At 38.4% G+C, this 5,872-nt stretch overlaps 1 protein-coding gene across 1 annotated transcript in view; it reads left to right on the top strand.

Moving 5' to 3' along the window:
• Positions 1-1,428: 1,428 nt before the first annotated feature.
• The window catches only part of 5-HT1 (serotonin receptor), a 118,941-nt gene continuing 114,497 nt past the window's right edge, over positions 1,429-5,872 (top strand). Inside the window, exon 1 of the mRNA XM_018538309.1 lies at positions 1,429-1,573. The gene's annotated coding sequence lies outside the window, so the exon portion shown is untranslated. The remainder of the gene's footprint in view (positions 1,574-5,872) is intronic.

Genomic DNA, 5,872 nt, shown 5'->3' with positions numbered 1-5,872 from the left:
CGAACATTCCGAAAAGCTATGAGAACTTAGAAATTACCTCTTCGAGTGAACTTAACACGTATATATCTTTCAGCATCTTTAGCGGGAATTCTTTTAAAAGTTTCTACTAGGAACGCTTGCAAAATTTTTACACTTGATATTTTAGAAAAAGTGTTTCACAGTTAAAAGTGTAGGATCAGTCAAACATGATCTTACTGAGATTTTCATAAATTCCAGTATCAAGCAAAACGAAATCTTGGAAGACAAATAGTCAGAGATAATTCGCAACAGACTCACAACTTATATATTTCACGTACATTTCTCTTTCTTTTTACAAATTAATATAAATAATTATAAAGATTAATGTTCATGTAAATACGACATCATTTTTTTTCTTTTGCTCATTTTACGTATTAGATTTTGACGATTTAAAAGAATTGTGATTTTTACTTTATGTTCATCTAAATCTTTTTTTACCCCTCCTCTTAATTAATTTTTCAATGTCCGGCAATCTCTCAGGCAATTCTCTAAGGGAACATTTTCTCGTTTTCAACCCCTTGTAACTTCATTGCTTACCAGGCAGCTTTCGAGGCCTTGTTGCACGGTAGCGTCGAAAGTTGGTTTCCCTTTGGGAAGACGATCATCCAAGAATGGGTTCTGTTACACGCTTTGTTTGTTCCTTCTCTAAAAACATCCGTTCGGCCCGACGACCGTTTAATTTTCCCTCAGTGCTTCGCGCAATGTCGGCAATTTCCGAAAGGGTCGTTAACACAGATCGTCAATCCTCCTTTGTGCTCATCACCGATAGAAAGAGGTTACGATTTTCTTATCGCAAGCAACTAATGCGCGACACTCTCTTTCGGATTTATCAAGGCAAACAAATAGAGAACTCATACGGGAACTCCATCAGAAATAACAGACTCAGCAATCTTTCAAGAGATTCAAACCGTCATCGTAGTGTTTTTTCTGTCTCCCTTTCTTTCTTGTCTTTTTCTGCTTGTTTCTCTTTCTCGCTCCAATATTGAAAGAACGACAGGAGGAAAGGGGGACAGGGCGACTAATTGGAAAGCCGACGCGAGGATTAAAGATCCCGGAACCGCCCTTTTCTCTCGCAGCAGCAACGCGGCAGTGGCGCTTAACTGAAATTACGTCAACTGGCGAGTGCGGTTGCACATTATCGATCAACGTAATTGGGTATTCGTTAGAAATAAATGGCCGTTAATGCAATTTTCGGCAGTATCTCTCTCCCCCACCTCCCCTTTTCCCTCATTTTCTCTCTTACACGCCCGCTAGTAATGCATACTGATCCAAGTCATGCTGAAAACGAGGGAAACATTATAGCGCACGTAGTCCTTTCTCTTCCGTAGTAATGACCGGATGATCTAATCATTTACTGTGTCGGCGAGAGTCACCGAGATGCTAACACGCTAACGATAGGGAAACCTGCTACAAATCATCGTCACAAAAATCGAGCACGATGTCGTCGTTGCGGTATACCGCCGTCTCGTAGTTGTCCCAGCATCGTTAACACCGCAGACGGTCTTGTGATAAATTTCCAGCACATAGCGAAATAAATTGCATCGTGGATCATCAGGTAAGTTCCTTTCTCTATTGAACCTCATGTCGTGAAATATTATGAGACTTACAATAGAGGTGAAAAGGAGAATATAAAATTCTATTAGTTACTAATCCTAATAAATTTCAAGATATACATATCTAACAAAATTAAAGCCATATCATCAGAAACAAAGAATTTTCATAAACGCGCGCGCGTTTACGTATAAGCAGAATCAAATAAAAGCTCGATTCTTTTACTTTTTGAAAGTAATCGAAACCGTATTTCTATGGCAGTGTTCCAAAGTTCATACCCAGCGATGAAAGTCTATGTTACGTGCACTGTAATTTTCAGCAGTGACGGTGAAAACATGGCCTTCGTTTTAAATTTCAGTTCTATGATGCTCAAAATAATTTATTATTTCAACAAGAGCACGTGCTAGTCATTGTTTAATATTGCAAGTCTTATGATCTCACGAAATGCAGTATCACGTTCGAAAATTTCCTATCACGTCTTCGCGTACGATTTCATGGCGGTTGACTCGATTGTTGCCAGTAAACTGACGATACTTTCAGAGCGACCTCATGCTATAATGGCGGTCGTGTAATTATCTGCGATGCGTACTGCATTTAATGTTGTTTGGATGTCAATGCCGCGGGCAGAGGGGTAACGGGATTGGTAATTGTTGTTTACAACGCACTGCCGCGCGTCATTGTGCTATGATGATGGTGTCCCGGTGCATAGTGAACGTTGCGTTGATGGAAATTGACGGATTTTATTAGCGATGCGGAAGAGAAATTGATCAAATTGTCAATTGTCACATGTGGCTTATCCGGCATGTACATACGCTTTAACAAAAAAAAAAACCTGTTCGTTCCACATGTCGTCGCAGAGTTACATGCTGAACAGACATTGATTCAAACACAGAGTACATACACTTTTTATTCAATTACTTGACATAATTATTACGTGATGATTCGTCATCATATTTTCATGATCTTCTCTATTCGTTACATTACTATTATCTTTATATCTTAGAAAACTATTCACCACAACAACAATATAAAGTATAAACACCACACAAGATATATTTTTTCAAATTAAATTACTTAATATAATTAATGCGTGGTATTACAATTTTCCGTGATTTTCATAATTTTCTTTATTCCTTATATCGCTATTACGTTTGTTTATGTGTTTTCAAAAACTGTCTGTTATATTTTGTCGCAAAGTTACCGAACAAGAAATCATGGTAATCCAAAATACATTTCCTTATTAAACCATTTGACATAAATATTACGTGAATAATTCGAAAATTATGGTTTCCATAACTTTTGTATTCTTTATATTGCTATTATCTTCGTTTATAGTTTCACACACGTGGCAAGTCTTGATATTTCAATGCAGAATTAATTGCAGCGCGGAATGAATTTCGCCATCACAAATAGCGATCGGCTTAAATCCGGTTTACGCAAATAACCCGATTCAATATACTTTAGCAAACAATGAAATACCTATACCAAACATAACTGCTATATATTTTTAGGATTATTTCGATGATCCGCCGTGAACGTTTTCCCGTATTATTCCAATAGTGGGATAGAAAATTATGCGATCATTTCCGCGTTAAATCGTGCTGCGCGAAAGTACGATTAGAGCAACTACGGTTACACGATCTCTCAATTCCTGTGAAATTCAATATTCTAACGTCGTAGAAGTGGCCCTGTATCTTCTAATGTCAATATGTATTATCTCGGCAGCTACTCGCCTATGTATAAGGGTTGCACGTATCTTTTGATACCCGGCGTGCACTTTTCGCACGAAGCTGGATACGACAGTCAATATCGTCTAGGTAGATTAACGATCGAGTTGTTCACACTAGATTGATATTATATTTGACTTTCTACCGATCCCACCGTTCTTCCTCACTGCGTCACCGCGACAGGGAATTCTACGCGCAGTTAATAAGTAATAGCAAAGTCAAAGAGATAAGCCAATAACCGGCGCGCTATCTTGTTAAATCTAAAAGTTTGCGCTACGTCCACATTTCAATGATGTTCCTTATTAACTTCGCGTGAACAAAAAAAAAATTTACGTGACACGTATTTCTGAGTAAGATTTGCACACATTATTAAAAATGATGCCTTTTTGGTATAGCGTAAAATATATAAAATGTACCGTTACGTTAAAAATCCGTTACGATGTACGTCTGTGATATATTTCTTTCATTATACGCTTGTATAACGTCGTTATAAAAAGATAATGGAACATGTTTGACTTTTACATACGAATAACGCCATTACAGTCTGTAATAAATGATAGACATGGGCAATGTCAACGTCGAAAATATTTTTGACACGCGCTGCAAAAAGTACGGAGCAAATTTTTGGGGACGCGGAAAATAAACTGCCTGAACCTTTCTCACGCTTTGAAATCCAGTTTTTCCGCATGGAACGCGGTACAAATGTATCTCGGTTGAAGTATCTCCCATGACGTAGAGGTGCAAAGCTTATCCGTTCCGGGCAGCTTTTGGTATTAATCTGACTGGGCATAAATCTTTCGCTAATCCACGTAACGGTGTAACCCCGGCTAACACTACATTGACGTTGCCGTTGTTGCTGTAGCGAGAAATACGGAACTTGTTGAATACACGTATTCGAGAGGTCCGCAGTTACAGAGGAGTAGCTCGAAGTACTCGCGATTACCCATCCGCTTTTATAGCCGGTCGATCGACCCTAAGTGCTCCCTTTAAAGGGAGAAATCGAGCAATTCATGGATCGCGCGCGCGATACGACTAATTTACATTTTAACCGGCCTGATTCCCAGGAGAAAAATAATTGCATCAATCCCTTTTAACAACTCAGTGACTACTTTGCAGATTATCTTGTCTCACATTGACAAACAAAATCCATTTGTTCGTGCTCTACAAAAATAATCTTTGGTATGTAAAAAAAAAAAAAATGCAATCATCCATTATTTATCAGTTATCTTTTGACTTGTCGCCAATTATATACGGAAAAGTAGTTTTGCTGAAACACCTACAAATTTAGCTAAATATAGATCTAAATGTAATTTCATTGGAATATTAAAATAATTATGTAGGATGCTCGAAATAGTTGATAGAACGTCAAAACTTTTTGCAGCATTGCTCGTCATATACGTACTTAAATTTCTCACATAATTAGTTTAACAGTCCAAAATAAGATTATTTTCAGATCTGTATCTACCTATAAGATACTTCAACAAAATCGTTCTCTCTGTGTAAAAACGATATTGACAAATCGTAAATATCTCATCATATTCGGTCTTTATTATTGCCATGTATGTGGCTATTTTTAGCTAAAATTTTTTCGATCTTAAATCGCTCTGCAATATGCGGAATAATTCAGACGCGATAGCTTTCTGCATTTACAGGGACAGTCAGTCTTCACGAGAGAACGAGGTCGGATGAAAGTACCAGAATTTTTCCGGAAATTTTACCGCGACGATCTCCGTCGCACGTGACGATTGAATTTGCCCTCACGGTCGTTGAAAACAGTCACGCAGACAACGTTTGCAGACTAAACCGAGCAATCTAAAATTATAGGAGCACCTGGACGGTGACGTTGCATATGGGACAGATAGGAAGATTTTATCTTCAGCCGCGCGCATCATTAATTTTCTTTCTACAAGAGTCAAGAGAGCTTTAACTTCCCGTTGAAAATACAAAGCCGGACGTCGTGTCATTATCACGTGCGCCAGCGAGTCACCGCGACGATGTCGTGACGTAATCTTTATCCTAATAAGTTAACACTCGCCGTTGATTGATGTTTATTTCGGGAATGGTACGCCGTAACCGACTTGCATGTTAATTATCGGAGCGTCGTCCTACATTTTGCCACGCGGAAATAATCCGCGGCATCTCGTTTCCGGTTTCGGATGGAGAAGAGCAAGGGGCGATTGACTGGCCAGAAGCGCACCTCGTAACTTAATTAGCGGGAGGAGCTGAGGTCTTTTTCCATCCGCTTCGATCATTTGCCGGATACAAGCGATTGTACAAAGTGAGGCGTTCCGGCTGAAAATTGAATCTTTCGTATCCCGATTTTACTTCTATTTCTTGACAGGATAATTCGAACTTCTTGTATTGGGTATAAAATACTATTGGTTTAAATAGTCTTTACTGTCTTTTTATATTTCTCTCTATATTTTTCAACTACATTTTTTTATTTAAACTATTTAGATAATAAATTGATCTACACCTATACATGTCCAACTGGTGTGAGTTTGTATTGGAATTATTATTGGCATTTGATTTCTCTCTCTCTCTCTCTCTCTCTCTCTCTCTCTCTCTCTCTCTCT

The sequence above is a fragment of the Cyphomyrmex costatus genome, unplaced genomic scaffold, assembly GCF_001594065.2.
Source record: "Cyphomyrmex costatus isolate MS0001 unplaced genomic scaffold, Ccosl1.0 scaffold193, whole genome shotgun sequence".
Classification (NCBI taxonomy): Eukaryota; Metazoa; Arthropoda; class Insecta; order Hymenoptera; family Formicidae; genus Cyphomyrmex; species Cyphomyrmex costatus.
The sequence above is the reverse complement of the archived record's forward strand: the minus strand, read 5'-3'. Positions and strand labels throughout refer to the sequence as shown.